We start from the raw sequence: 16,269 nt of genomic DNA, 5'->3' as shown, positions 1-16,269 counted from the left end.
AGAGTTAAATTCTAATGTCAGGATTTTAGTTGTTTCCGTATATGGTCAAGTTGAATAGCTATAGCAACATCCAAGACTAAAGAGATGAGAGAGATCTCTTACCTGTGGTGGGCATGGAGAACATGGGAGCCATTTCCAAAGGAATGTTTTCCCTAAACAGCGGAGCAAAGGGGATTTCTGGACATGATACTTGGGAGATGTGCCTATTTCTCAGCTTCCTCGTTGAATAAATCCACTTCTGAATGTGCTCACAACTTTAAAACAGAGACATTTGGGCTGCATTCTTAGCTCAGCATTTTAAGATACCCAAGTTATAATAATACCTAAGTTATAATAATATCAGAAAGAAATGCCTCTAGCATGATCCTACTTTACAACACTGTCTGAGTCCTGAGTGCTGGTATTACAGGAATACAGTATCACAACCATCTTGAAAACTAAGTTTGCAGGACAGTATTGTACAGCAACTACTCTGACCTGAGAGTCTCCTTCCTGATCTGAGGTGACTTAGTAACTCCTTGTGTAGGTGAGGGGTACATGATTAAGGCCTTTCAGCAAAAGGGAAGATATGTGCTGGTAATGCAACTTAGATCCTGTTGCAAAATGGCCCAGCTTCTCTATTTCCACAGTAAGCCTGGTCATGAGCCACATTCCAGTTCATGCAAGGGCACCAATCACACCAGTGCTGTCCTCACATTTGTTCTGTGTCCAGGACTGTTCTGTCAGACTGGGCAAATCTCTCCTCCAGGTGACAGGATTTGCTTTACCTTGGTTCTGAACCAAGAATCGGGTATTTACTGGCATAATAGACAGTGAGAAATATCATTAAAACCCATGCACTCTCTGTTCATTTTTTTATACTCTATGGAGGCCAAAAATAGCTGCAAATGAAACTCTTTCTCTCAGCCAGTAACTTCTAGTGAGTATGAGGGAGGGCTGTTCCTACACTCTCAGAGCCTCCTCATGGGTCTCCTTTATTTTTTTTATCCTGTCTATTTACAAAGCGCTTGGGTCCTTTCCATGACTTGTCATCTTTCTGACTTGAAGATACCTTGTGGATGATGCAGACTGATGCTTCACAGTGCTTTCAGAGCAGCAGATACACACTGAGCGCATGACTGAAGCTCACAGAGCAGTAAGTTCTTTTGCTCATACTTCTTTTCAGCACAGGCATTGTCCCTTCCTTCATCATCCATGCAGGCATCACTGTCCACTGGGTCCTTATCACTGCCACTTGGTCCCAGACCAGAGACTGACTAATGTTGCCCACTGGTTCCTTGACCGGACTGAGCAAGACACTCTGGTAGCACATCAACTGCAGCTTTCTATACTTCAGGGAGCATGACTACCTGCTTGGGATGAACAATGATAAATATTCTGCTATCTTATATGAAATCAGTTAAATTTCCTCCCTTGAGCACTGGTGTCTAAGTCATTAAGAGAGAATCTGAAGTGTGAGATGAGGGTCTGTGGCCTGGAAAGGGTGAAAGTCGAGGAAAGAGAATTTCTGAAGTGGTTTAGCTGCAGAGATGGGAGGGAGAGAGGCTGTCCCTTACAGAAAAGAAGAATTCAGAGAAAATAGCAAATTACCAACTTATGAATTACAAACCTTCGATCAAAAGTAGGTCAGATATCCACAGTGAGTCACCCAGGGTTTGTAGAACTCTCTGGAAACTCTCTTTGGTACTGGCTATGATGGCCATGTTTGTTCTTTTTCTTTTTTTTTTTTTTTTTTTTTTTTTTTTTGCTTTTTCAAGACAGGGTTTCTCTGTGGTTTTGGAGCCTGTCCTGGAACTAGCTCTTGTAGACCAGGCTGGTCTTGAACTCACAGAGATCCGCCTGCCTCTGCCTCCCAAGTGCTGGGATTAAAGGCGTGCGCCACCACCGCCCGGCCTGGCCATGTTTGTTTTTACAGTCTACCTTGGCAGTTTGGGAAATCCTGAGAAAATGATGCATTTTCCCCTGAGGGTCCTATGGGACCACTGAGTGTCATCTCACTTGTCAGTGTTGGTTCTCCTAAGTCACTGCTTTCCTTCCCAGAGTATCTTCTCCTGTCAGTAGTGAGCCAATGAATTCCTTTGGAAATTAAGATAAAATAACTTCCCTCAGAACCCAAGAAAAGAGAAGATGAATTGCATACACAACATTAATACATTACTACTATGATGCAAATTTAGAGAACATACAATGCTTCTTCCTGGAATTGAGTAAGACACTTTGTTATAGAATATATGTGTCTGACTGTGTCTCTCTGTGTGTGTGTCTTTATTTTTTCCAGACTAAAGGCTAGTTTTATTTTCTCACAGTTCTTTTTAATACATCTCAATTCTGAAATATGCCAACATGTCATGTTTCTACAAGATGAACATTAGACTGATTACATAGCAAAATGTCTTTATGAGTCTTTGGTTGGGGTAAATAGAAAACAGGAAATCTCAGAGAAGCCTGTGTAAGCCAACCACTAGAGTTTCGTCATTTCAGATTCTAGTATGGCTTCCTGTTCACAAGATATCCTCTGGAGTCTTCATATTCTTCCTACGTCTCAGCCTGCCATTCTTCTGAAGTCTTTTGCAGGTTCAGCTTTGCCCCCAAGGAGACAGGATCTCCAATCCTTGTCATATTTGCAAAGAGAGCCGTGTTTGGGCTACCCACACACCTCATGCCTAGAGCATGACACTATTCAGCAAAGTGCCCTTGGAAGGCCTTTGGAACTTGGTAGGTGTAGTTTCCACACATCTCAGAGTTGTAATTGATATTTGGACCATGAAGATTATATAGACAGTGGGGGATGGGTTTGACATTCCAGCCTAGGGCAGGTTTGGGATGTTGTAAATGATTTCTTTGTCTTCATCTTCTCTTCAGTTCTCAGTGGCTTATTCTTCTTTTTCTTCTTGCTCTTCTTCTGTCTCGGCTTACTTTTGCTGTCCATTTTCATGAATGAGCTGTCACTATTCCCCCAAAATCTCCACGTATCCATAATTTGGACTTCCAGAAAAGCAGTGTCTTTGTTCCTTTCAGTGTCTTTTTTGTGCCCTTTGGTTTGGGACTTTTGGCTCTCAGAGTGGTATAGAGTGACTCCAGTGACTTCTTATTGGTGCTGTTTAGCCTGAACTGGCTCTTCTAAGGTCTCACTACAATTCATACATAAAGTTACTGGTGCAGATTTCAACTTTTCCAGACCCGGGAAAGCCAACTACTCCCCCTAGAAGGAGAATTTAGAGAGGGCAAGATAGGTTCTAGCATGGGTCAAGACACTATTTGTCTCTTTCAGCCATCCTTGAGAGGTACCATTATCCCAAAATTCTCAGGGTCAGTCTTAATCTTCCCAAAGAGCAAATTTATATCCCGAAGGGGTTTCTCCCTTTCTGCGCAATAATGGATGTACTCCAACAGCGTCTCCAGGTATCTCCTATACTCTGCAGCCTTTCTTCCTTTAGGAATGTCAAATAACTTGTCAAATTTACCAAGTATATGATGCAATCCAGTTTCTCAGATGCCATCTGGTTAATGTAGTTGAGGTAGCACTCGTGGAGATCAAGATCATGACCATATCCCTCTTTATCTGTGAACTCCATGAAGTTTTGTCCCTTCTCACTTAGATTCTTTTAAGCTTCAAGCGCTACTCAGTGTCAGGAGCCAATTTCCTACTAAAATCATTACAGGAACCATCACCCTGGGGAGTCTGCAGAGAACCCCACACCCATAATTGTGTTAGGAATCGTTCTATTGACAGAGCCTACCCCACACCCAAATTGGCTGTTAATAGAGAGCTATCTGTTAGCGGAACCCACCCCACATTCCAAACTATCTAGAGAACTAGGTGTGTCTATTCGTGATTTCCTGGCCTAGGTGACCTGACAGAAGGTAACCTCCTGGACCATGTGACCAACGTGAACCACGCGGCAAGAGCCCAGGCCCCTGTGCCCACCCCCCAACTCCTTACCCTATATAAGCTGTACCCCCATCTCTAATAAACTGAGGCTTTGACAGGAACCCCTGCTTAGCCTCCTTCTTGTCTCCTAGCCCATTATTCCAGATAGTGCCTCTCCTGGACCCTGGAATAACTGAACTGCCAGGAGGGTTACTAACCCTAGACTAACCCGCCAAGGCAATCAACAACTCAGATTCCACTGACATTGCACACAGATCTCATTTGGTTGTTTCCAGTGAATTTTTTCTTTCTGTTTCAGTATATTATAGTATTAAGAAAACTCATCAGGTCCTGAAATAGCATTGAATTTCTCCTTTCATATTCTATATTTATCATCATACAAACCCCTGAGGTTCTCACTGACATCCCTGTACATATCTTTCATGGCTCAAGTGCAGAGATCAGAAATGACCTCGTCCCAAAGCATGGATTTTTAGTAAGCATCCCTCTGGCAATGATGTCCATGAGCCATTCCTTCTCCTCGTGATATCTCTGTTATTTATTGCTCCAAAGTTATCTTCATTTTTCCCTGACTGTGGCACTTAAATTCAGACCACCAATAAGACCAGGACATATTTCAGTGGCCACAGACCAGGTGTCACAGTCCTTGAGATTCAGGCATGACACCGTCCAATCCCAGTTTTGATTCTAGTTTCACATTCTTTGGGATTTCCCTTTAAATGGGAGGCAAGAGACAGGATGTTAATTATACCTACATCTAATGGAAAGTCTCTGCCCTCAGTGTGTGTGTCTGTGAAAAGACAGTGAAGGCTCAGACTCTTTGCTGAAACAGGTGAGCTGTCCTAACTTCTTGACTCTACACTGAAGATTCAGATTATCTGTGTGGCCTTGATATGTCATGACAAGGTGGAATGTCATGTGGAAGCTTTTTGTTTGTTTGTTTGTTTGTTTTGGTTGGTTTTTTTTTTTTTGATATAGGGTTTCTCTGTAGCTTTGGAGCCTGTCCTGTAATTCACGCTGTAGACCAGGCTGGCTTCAAACTCACAGAGTTCTGCCTGCCTCTGCCTCCCTGAGGGGTGGGATTAAAGGCGTGTGCTAACACTGCCCAGCTCATGTGAAACTTTTGCATCAGAACTTTGTCTGTCTGTCTGTCTCTCCCTTCCTTCCTTCCTTCCTTTCTTTCTTTCTTTCTTTCTTTCTTTCTTTCTTTCTTTCTTTCTTTCTTTTTCTTTCAGAAAGGATTTCACTATGTAGCTTTGGTTTTACTGGAATTAACTATGTATGCAACAGTGGCCTTGAACTCACAGAGATCTACCTGCCTCTCACTTTCCACTACACTATCAGCATTTTTTGTTACATATTTGTCATAGTGAAAGAAAAGCTCCAAAATCAGTGATATCTTAGAAGGTAGTGTATGTAAATGTGCCAAGGATAACCAATGATAAAAATTTTATACATGAAAAATATAGACGAGAATGCACCTCTGTGTCAGGAGCCAATTTCCTCCTAAAATCATTACAGGAACCATCATCCTGGGGAGTCTGCAGAGAACCCCACACCCCTAATTGTGTTAGGAATCGTTCTATTGACAGAGCCTATCCCACACCCAAATTGGCTGTTAATGGAGAGCTATCTGTTAGTGGAACCCGCCCCACATTCCAAACTATCTAGGGAGCTAGGTGTGTCAACTTGTGACTTCTTGGCCTACAGTGACCTGACCGAAGGTAACCTCCTGCCTACGTGACCAACGAGGGCCATGTGTGACCACGCGGCAAGAGCCCAGGCCCCTGTGCCCATCCCCCAACTCTTTACTCTATATTAGTTGTCCCCCATCTCTAATAAACGGAGGCTTTGACAGGAACCCCTGCTTAGCCTTCTTCCTGTCTCCTAGCTCACATCTTACAGGTAGTGCCTCTCCAGGACCCTGGAATAACTGACTGCCGGGTGGGTTACAACCCCTAGACTGAGTAGCCCACCCAAAAGGCAATCGACACCTATGGAAATCAAGAAACCTCATAGAGAAGGCACCTGGGAGAAGCTCTGTTCCAGGATAGTGAGGTGTCAAGACTACAAATCTCTGAGATTCTCATTTAAAAATTAAAAATGGTCAGTTTAAAATTTCCAGGGATGTAATTAACTTTCTATTTCCTCAAACACTTCAATTTCCCATGCAACAGTGCTCACAGAATAATTTCATCAATAAGTCAATTAACCATAGCAAACTAATGCTAGAATACACAGGATTTTTTTTCTTTTTTCTTTTTTTTATTTTTTAAATCTTTTTTTATTGAGAAAATGAGAAAAAAAAACCAAGTTTCCACCTCCTCCCAGCCTCCCATTTTCCTCCCCCTCCTCCCACCCTTCTCCCCCTCCTCCCACCCTTCTCCCCCTCCTCCCACCCTTCTACCCCTCCCCTCACTCCTTTCCCCCTCCCTCTCCAGTTCAAAGAGCAGTCAGGGTTCCCTGCCCTGTGTTAAGTCCTAGGTCCTCCCCCCTCCGTCCATATCTAGGAAGGTGAACATCCAAACTGGCTAGGCTCCCACAAAGCCAGCACATTACGTAGGATCAAAACCCCTTGCCATTGTCCTTGGCATCTCATCAGCTCTCATTGTTCGCCATGTTCAGAGAGTCCAGTTTTATCCCAGGCTTTTTCAGTCACAGTCCAGCTGGCCTTGGTGAGCTCCCAATAGATCAGCTCCACTGTCTCAGTGGGTGGGTGCACCCCTGGTGGTCCCGACTTCTTTGCTCATGTTCTCCCTCCTTATGCTCGAAAGTGGAATATCTACACATTAGAGTACTATGCTGCGGTAAAAAACAATGACTTCTCGAATTTTGCGTGCAAATGGATGGAAATAGAAAACACTATCCTGAGTGAGGTAACCAAGACCCAAAAAGATGAACATGGGATGTGCTCACTCATAATTGGGACACGGAGCCTACAATTGGTGATCCTAAAGAAGCTAAGTAAGAAGGTGAACCAAAGGAAAAACATATAGTTATCCTCTTGGCTATGGGAAGTAGAAAAGTTGCCGGGGAGAAAATTGAGATCTTGGGGGTGGGGTGGGATGGGGGTAAGGGGAGATGGGGAGAGAAAAGGGAGAAGGGGAGGAAGGGGGGAACTTGGGGAAAAAGGATTGGGATAAAGGAAGGCTGGATAGGGGAGCACGGAAGCACAATTCTTAGTTAAGGGAGCCACCTTAGGGTTGGCAAGAGACTTGAACCTAGAGTGGTTCCCAGGTGCCCAAGCCGAGGTCCCCAGTTAATTCCTTGGGCAGCTGGGGATAGGGAACCTGAAATGACCCTAGCCTATAGCAATACTGACGAATAACTTGCATATCATCATAGAACCTTCATCTGGTGATGGATGGAGATAGAGACAGAGACCCACACTGGAGCACTGGACTGAGCTCCCAAAAATACACAGGATTTTAAACTCCAACTGCTTTATAAAGTAGATCCATTATCTGTTTTAGTCTAAACACAGAGTAAAAGTATTCTGTGTTGGCATGGATTTCAAATTCCTGATCAGGATCTCTATCATGGAGTATCTTCATAATTACTGTTATGTTGAATTTGTGTCTTCTTCCATCTTGTTCCATATACCTTCTTCACCCTGAATGAGGTCTGAGTATGCAGGATGAGGATCTGGTCACCTTGACAACATGATTTATTTATGATAGCCTAAAATCCTGGGTGCTCACTGGGAAAGTGAAGTTAATGAAGTAGACAAACACTGTCAACAGAGGTCCATGGTGAGATAGATTTACAAGGAACATGGCCTAGGTCCTTTAATATTGTGAATTCTGTGTTAAACCTAGCCAGGTGGTGGTGACGCATGCCTTTAATCCCAACCCTTGGGAGGAAGAGGTAGGTGAATCTCTGTGAGTTCGAGGCCAACCTATCTACAGAGTGAGTTTCAGGACAGGTTCCAAAGCAACACAGAGAAATCTTGTCTCAAAAAACAAACAAACAAATAAGCAAGCAAACAAACAAACAAAAACCCGGAAGTCTATGCAGATGTTGCCAGTTGAGGAAAACTAATTTAAGAATTAGGGTTTGTTCCAGGAGGTCCAATATATTTATTGTTGCTCTTAGTATCTGTGCTACTGGTGTTATATTTAGGAAGTGGTCTCCTGTGCCAATGCATTGAAGAATACTTCCCACTTTCTCTTCTATCAGGTTCAGTGTGGTCGAATTTATATTGAAGTCTTAAATCCATTTGGACTTGAGTTTTGTGCATGGTGATAGATATGGATCTATTATCATTCTTCTACAGGTTGACATCCAGTTAAACCAGCACCATTTGTTGAGGATGCTTTCTTTTTTCCATTGTATAATTTTAGCTTCTTTGTCAAAAATAGGTGTCCATAGGTGTGTGGATTAATATCTGGATCTTCAATTCGATTCCATTGATCAACCTCTCTGTTTTGATTCCAATACCAAGCTGTTTTCATTACTGTAGGTCTGTAATAAAGCTTGATATCAGTGATGGAAACGCCTCCAGAAGTTCCTTTATTGTATAGGATTGTTTTGGCTATCCAGGGTTTTTTGTTTTTCCATATGAAGTTGATTATTGTTCTTTCAAGGTCTGTGAAGAATTGTGTTGATATTTTGATGAGGATTGCATTGAATCTATAGATTGCTTTTGGTAGTATTACCATTTTTATTATGTTGATCCTTTTTATCTAAGAGCATGAAAGATCTTTCCATTTTCTGGTGTCTTCTTCAATTTCTTTCTTCAAAGACTTAAAGTTCTTCTCAAATAGGTCTTTCACATCCTTTGTTAGTATTATCCCAAGATATTTTATGTGATTTGTGGCTATCATGAAAGGTGATGTTTCTCTGTTTTCCCTCTGAGCTTCTTTATCATTTGTATATAGGAGAACGATTAATTTTTTGGAGTTGATCTTGTATCCTGCTACATCGCTGAAGGTATTTATCATCTATAGGAGTTCTCTGGTAGAGTTTTTGGGGTCATTTATGTAAACTATCATATCATCTGCAATTAATGAAAATTTGATTTCTTCCTTTCCAATTCGAATTCCCTTGATTTTTTTTGTTGTTGTTTTCTTATTGCTGCTGCTTAAACCTCAAAAACTATGTTGAAGAGGAAAGAAGAGAGTGGACAGCGTTCTCTTGTTCCTGATTTTAGTGGAATCACTTTGAGTTTTTCTCCATGTAATTTGATGTTAGCTGTCGGCTTGCTGAATATTGCTTTTATTATATTTAGATATGATCCTTGTATCCCCAATCTCTTCAAAACCTTTATCATGAAAGGACACCTACTGAGTGGGAAAAGATCTTCACCAATTCCACATCAGACAAAGGACTGATCTCCAAAATATATGAAGAACTCAAGAAATTCGACATTAAAATTTTAAATAACCCAATTAAAAAATGGGGTACTGAACTAAGCAGAAAATTCTCAACAGAAGTATTTCAAATGGCCAAAAGATCCTTAAGGAAATGTTCAATTTCCTTAGCTAACAGGATAATGCAAATCAAAAGAACTCAGATACCATCATACATCTGTCAGAATGGCTAAGATCAAGAACACTAATGATAGCTTTTTCTGGAGAGTATGTGGAGTAAGGAGAACACTCATCCATTACTGGTGGAAATGCGACCTTGTACAACCACTTGGGAAATCGGTATGGTGGTTTCTCAGAAAACTGGGAATCAACCTACCTCAGGATCCAGCAATAGCACTCTTAGGCATATACCCAAAAGATGCTCAATCATATTACAAAGCCATTTGTTCAACTATGTTTATAGCAGCATTATTTGTAATAGCCAGAACCTGGAAACAACCTAGATGCCCCTCAACTGAAGAATGGATAAAGAAAGTGTCGTACATGTACGCAATAGAGTACTCAGCAGTGAAAAACAATGTCATCTTGAATTTTGCATGCAAATGGATGGAATTAGAAAACATTATCCTGAGTGAGGTACCCCCGACCTAAAAAAATGAATATGGTATGTACTCACTCATAAGTGGATACTAGCTGTAAATGAAGGACATTGAGCCTGTGGTTTGTGATCCTAGAGAAGCTAAGTAATAAGGTGAACCCAAAGAAAAACATATATAAACCCACCTGGAAATTGAAAACAGGCATGATCACCTGACAGAATTGGGAACGTGGGGGCAGGGAGCAGAAGGAAGTGGAGAGGTTGAGGAGAAGGAGAGGTTGAGGAAAACTTGAGGGATTGGGATGGCCGAGATGGAGGAAGGACAGATATGAGAGCAGGGAAAGAAATCTCTTGATATAGGGAGCCATTATGGGTTTAGCAAGAAACCTGGATCTAGAAAAATTCCCAGGAATTCACAAGGATGACCCCAGCTAAGACCCTAAGGAATAGAAGAGAGGGGGGCCTACCTGGCCTTGCCCTGTAGTCAGACTGATGATTATCTTAAATATCACCATAGAACCTGTGTCCAACAACAGATGGAACAAAGACCCACAAGGGTTCATCCACCGAAGCAGTTTTCCTGAGCTAATGGAAGCTCAGCAACTCCAGCTGCATTGGGAAGGAACAAGCATAGGACCAGACTGGTCACTCTGAAGGTGGTTGACAAGTGTATGGCTGGGGCAGACTGAGGGGCCACTGGCAGTGGCATTGGAATTTATCTCTACTGCATGTACTGGCTTTTTGGGATCCTATTCTCTTTGGATGTATACCTTACTCAGCCTAGATATAGTAGGGAGGGCCTTGGACCATACACAGGGCAAGCTTCCTTGCCCTCTCTTGGGACTGGAGGAGGTGAGGTGTGTGTGTGGGGGGGATAGGAGGAGGGGAGGAAGTAGAAATTTTGATTGATATTTTTTTAAATCTAATAAAAAAAGAATTCGGGTTTGTATGTTTATTACAGTACATGTCCAGCAGGTGGCAGTAAGATGCATTTTTGTTTTTCTAAACACTTTTTCTTGTTTAAAACAATATGCTTATTTAAATATATTTTGATCATGACCTTCTTCTGCCAAGTATTTCCAGATTGTCTTCTGCTCCATACCCATGCACTTTTATGATCTTTGACAAAAATCAAATCAACAAGCCAATAAAATAATAAAAGCCCCAAATGTAGAAAAAAAATATATCACCTAAACAACAGCAATAACAGAAAAACTCACCAAACTATAACAAAATAATCATTGGTCATCTCTTACATCAGACCTACCCTGGTGTAGTTGATACACCCAGGTTCAATCTGATGAAGAAAACTGATTCCCCCCCCCTTAGCAGGTATAAATGATGATAGATTTTGCTGCTAACTTTTACCCTAGTGGCTAGATTTACATTCTTTCATTCATTTATTAGATAAAATACACAAAGTAATATATAAAAGATTAAACAATTTTCATTTCAAAGTCAGACAGAACTGACCAACAACAGCAAGAAGTGATCCCAATAGAAGGGAAAAGAATCAGAGACCCGTTTATCCACCACTCAGAAGTCCCATAGAAACACTAAAGTAGAATCCATAATATAAGTGCAGAAGACGTGATGCAGATCTGTGCAGGCCGCGTGCGTGCTGCTTCAGTTTCATTGACTTCATATGAGCTTTGCTCGTGTCGATTTAGAGGGCCTTATTTTCTTGATATCCTCCATCCCCTTTGGCTTTTACACTCTTTGTAATTACGGTATTAAAAATTTAAAGATCGGTATTGACCGATAATGTGGAAAAATCATGATTGTGAGTTGCTGCGATTGACAGTTGGCTGAAAGAGAGTTTGTGACAATGAATGTTGAGAGTTGATACGCATGCTGAGAAAGTAAACTCTGAATGATGTTCTGTACCAGCGGAAGAAACATTTTCAACTCAGGCGATTCTACTCTCCTTTAGGATAGGAGAATATAGCCTTTGGGAGCATAATTATACATAAAGCATTGTGATGCATCCTGACAAGATATGGCTGATACACAGGGCCTGAAAAGTATATTTCTCTCCACTAATCTCTTAGAGAAGAGGTCGGCAGTCAATGACGGGTTTAAAGCTTCTTCTCCCCAGATGCCTAAGACAGGGGCTTGCATAAAAGATGCCTGTTCCAATGACAGGAAAATTTGGGTAAATGAAGAGGACTTTGCCCAAAACAGGCGCGACTTATCTGTCCTGTTGCAGAAGCACAGGGTTTATTAAAATTAATAAGAGAGAATGGATTGTGGGCCCACATTTCAATATGACACAAAAGCCATTAGCTCGGTCTGAGCTGATCCACGTAGCTTTGCAGACAAGCTGTCTCTGCTTTTAACAAAAGCCAGGATGTGCTGCTCCTAGCTTTCTTCTGTTAGAATGTAGATGACCTGAGAAGAGATGTTGACCGAAGCCTGTGTCTTAAGAGTTTAGATGTTTGGTGCTTCCTTCCTTTTGTAATTTGGAGGATGTTTTATAGAGATGCTAATTCAGGGCCTATCTGACTGCCAGACTGCGGGCATGACCTGAGCCCAGGCACCTGGTTGCCTAGGCAACAGCCTTTGTGTGTATTCATATTAGCTAGAAAATTAAACCCAGGCCAGATGTTCATAAATTTATAAATAATGAAAACCTGTTTATATATATATGAATATATACATGTATATATTATTTATATATATAGCTTAATTATGACATTTGTAGTTAAATAGATAGAACTGGACAAATATACTGAATTATGTATCCATACTCAGAAAGACAAAACTGCCTGTGCTTTCTCATATATAGAACCTAGTTTTGAATCAGTAGATTTGTACATTTAGAGTACCCTCAGAAGCTCAGGTAACTAGAAATGTGCAAATGCAGGGAAGAAGAATGAAAGAAAGATCTTAAAGGTGAATAATGGAGGTGTTAAATAAAGAGGGTTGGATGGAAGTAGGAAGATTAAAACTCCTAGTGATTTTTCAAAAAGTGATGTGGAAACGTACTATTTCATATTCTGAGAATTGGGAGTGGGGAAATCAAGATAATATGTGATATAATTATATTTCATTGTGTACATCTATGAAATTCTAAATATTAATATTCGGTGGTATATATTGCATATATATGTATGAATGTATATATGTATATAAAATAATTTGAGCGCAATTACATTACACATGGGATAATCTTTCTCCCAGAAGCCATAGGTGACAACTAAAATCCTAGTGCCAGGCTCCAGAATGTTAGGAATGTTCCTATATGTTAGGGATCTGTGGGAAGATAAGCCTACCCTTCTCTTAGCATCCAGGCCACCCATTACAGTTGATTCTGTCCTCTGTCTGGAGATCTTCAGGAGTTTAGATGAAAGGCAGTCCTGCCCAGTGGTTAATGCCCTCACCTGATGAAGTAAGTTGCAGATGAATATTGTTCTGTGTCCATCTGTCTTCCGTTCTCCCCAGAGAAAATAGGGTACTGCTACTAGAACCAACCTTTCTTTCTGTCACAAGAAGCCTTTTAGCAATCAAACATTTAAATGCCACATTCCCCAGATCTCTGAACACTTGAGGGCTGTTTATTGGTTATGGATAAGTTACAGCTACAGTATAGGATCTGCCTGGAGAGCTGTTCCAAGCTTGACTGTACTGGTTTTTAACTTAACAGGTGAAATTTATACTTGTAAAAGACAAAGGAGAAAAAACTGTTTGCAATAGAAGTTTAACAGTAAAACTGACAATAGTGAAGAAAAGCTCGGTATATTTTAAAGCAGAGTTGGATTTCATATACAGTATGTTGTAACAGATTTTAAAGTACATACCAATTTAAAATATTTGAGATTTATTGTCTTCTTAGTCTAGAATGATACAATGAACAGAGCTCACTAGGACTGCTTGAAACAGTTTTATTTTTTTTTATTTATTTTTTTTGGTTTTTTCGAGACAGGGTTTCTCTGTGGCTTTGGAGCCTTTCCTGGAACTAGCTCTGTAGACCAGGCTGGCCTCGAACTCACAGAGATCCGCCTGCCTCTGCCTCCCGAGTGCTGGGATTAAAGGCGTGCGCCACCACCGCCCGGCTGAAACAGTTTTAACAGTAAATACATTCACAAAGATATGCAGCTGAATTTAAGTTTCATACAACATACACACACAGAGTTAAAGCTGTTTACACAAAAAGTTAAATCAAAAGTTACATGCATGCACACACACATGTATTAAACAGGAGTTGGGTAAAGCATGCCACTGCAAAAAACACACATGTAACAGAGTAAGGAAGAGGAACTTAGAGACAAAAACCTAAGTAAATGCCAAGAAGAAGCCAAGATGATGACTAAGTTACATGGCCTGTCTTTAGCCAAGATGGTGGTGGTCATCTGACCTACCCTCTTTACCGTTAGTCGAGACAATGGCAGTCATGTGTTACATGGAGAAATCACATGTTTTTCAGAGCTGCAGCAGGAATTTCAAACAGATACAAATAACAAGAAATAGAGGACTTGTAGAAAATACATTTAAAACAGAATCACATCCATGTGACCAAACCATTCACACATTCTTTTGTACATGAAGTAGACAGAAAAATGACTCAGCATTGCCAACCCAATGGCAGCGGCCATGGGCAGTGAGGGCTGGTACTGGATCCTTGCCATCCGACCTGTTTTTTTCAGTTCTTGCAGGACCCATGGCAGTATCTGGTTCCTGTGGGACCTGCACCAGACAGACTCAGCAGTAGTGGGAGGCAGCCCAGTAGAGGGAAGAGCAGACAGGTGTGAGATGCTGGCTGGAGAGAGCTTAGCATGGCTGGATAGAAACTTTTCCATCTGCCTGGTCACTGATAGAAATTAGAAAACTGCCATGTTGGTGTCTGCTGGTAGATGGCCGATTTAGGTTGTTATTTAAGCGGTATGTAGGCCATTTTTAGTGCAAAGGCAGATAAGCTTAGGAATCTATAAGGAAAGCATCAAGCTTTGAGGTTTTAGGGCCACTAAGACATGCCGGGAGGAGATTTGGAAGGTTTGCTTCCCATGGCCAAGGATAAGAAAAAGACAAGACCCAAAGGCTAAGCTATCCGCAAATGTCTTTGAGACAGAGCAAGGGTCAAATGATTGGTTCAAACTATCCTAAGACTAGTCAGCACAGAGGATGGTGACTAGGACCACTCCAAGTAGCCCAAAGGACAACAGTCCAAGATAAAAAATGAAATCCCAGTCCTTAGTCATGGGGAATTACCAGAGATGAATGTCAGCAAACGCTGACTTGGAGAAGGGGACCTTACCATTTAGTCAGTGTTGTGTGGAGTATCAAGTTCGAGTCCAAAATTCCTGTGTGCTTTAGCCTGACCACCCATGGGTGGGAAGGAACATGGAGAGAGCCTGGCCAAGTCATGCACCAATGATATGATTTATGGAGCAGGTGAACTGAGGCTAGTCGCACAAGGGGCCACAGCGGGTGGGAGACAGGCAGATAGCCATGCAGAAAGAACTTGGATACCTAGGAGACAGGGAAGGCCAGCAGATCTATAATTACAGCACATGTAACTATGAAATAAACAAAAAAAGAAAGAAGAAAAAACAGAGGACTCAGAAAGGAACATACCAAGGATGAATTTAGAGTCCTGAATACCAGGTTAGTGCTCTACCACTGAGCTACATCTCCGATCTTCTTTTAACTTTTATTTTTAGGATAGGATCTCACTAAGTTGTGTAAACCACTTTTGGGTGGGCTACTCAGTCTAGGGGTTGTAACCCACCCTGCAGTCAGTTATTCCAGGGTCACGGAGAGGTACTATCTGGAAGATATGGGCTAGGAGACAAGAAGGAGGCTAAGCTGGGGTTCCTGTCAAAGCCTCAGTTTATTAGAGATGGGGGTACAGCTTATATAGGGTAAGGAGTTGGGGGGTGGGCACAGGGGCCTGGGCTCTTGCCGCGTGGTTCACGTTGGTCACATGGTCCAGGAGGTTACCTTCTGTCAGGTCACCTAGGCCAGGAAATCACGAATAGACACACCTAGTTCTCTAGATAGTTTGGAATGTGGGGTGGGTTCCGCTAACAGATAGCTCTCTATTAACAGCCAATTTGGGTGTGGGGTAGGCTCTGTCAATAGAACTATTCCTAACACAATTAGGGGTGTGGGATTCTCTGCAACTCCCCAGGGTGATGGTTCCTGTAATGATTTTAGGAGGAAATTGGCTCCTGACAGATCTGTAGATTCCCCAGGGTGATGGTTCCTGTAATGATTTTAGGAGGAAATTGACTCCTGACAAAGTTGTATGGAATGGTCTTAAATTCACTCAGTAGTTGAGTAGGATTTAGCACTGTCTATCCTTAGTCTTAGTCTCCAAGATAGCTGGGATATCAGGAATGTGCGAGTCTAGGTCCTGAAAATTTTTAAATTTTAGGCACTCACTATCTTTGAAATCAAAATAAAAAAGATGAAAACAGAATAAAACCACTAGTATGGTGGTAATATTCTATTAAATATTATTATTG

At 41.6% G+C, this 16,269-nt stretch overlaps 1 pseudogene; it reads right to left on the bottom strand.

The window, feature by feature from the left end:
• Positions 1-2,472: 2,472 nt before the first annotated feature.
• Positions 2,473-14,464, bottom strand: LOC142858567 (splicing factor 3A subunit 3 pseudogene; annotated as a pseudogene).
• Between the last annotated feature and the right edge of the window lie 1,805 nt (positions 14,465-16,269).

Source organism: Microtus pennsylvanicus, chromosome 1 (assembly GCF_037038515.1).
Source record: "Microtus pennsylvanicus isolate mMicPen1 chromosome 1, mMicPen1.hap1, whole genome shotgun sequence".
Lineage (NCBI taxonomy): Eukaryota > Metazoa > Chordata > Mammalia > Rodentia > Cricetidae > Microtus > Microtus pennsylvanicus.
This window is presented reverse-complemented; position numbering and strand designations above follow the sequence as displayed.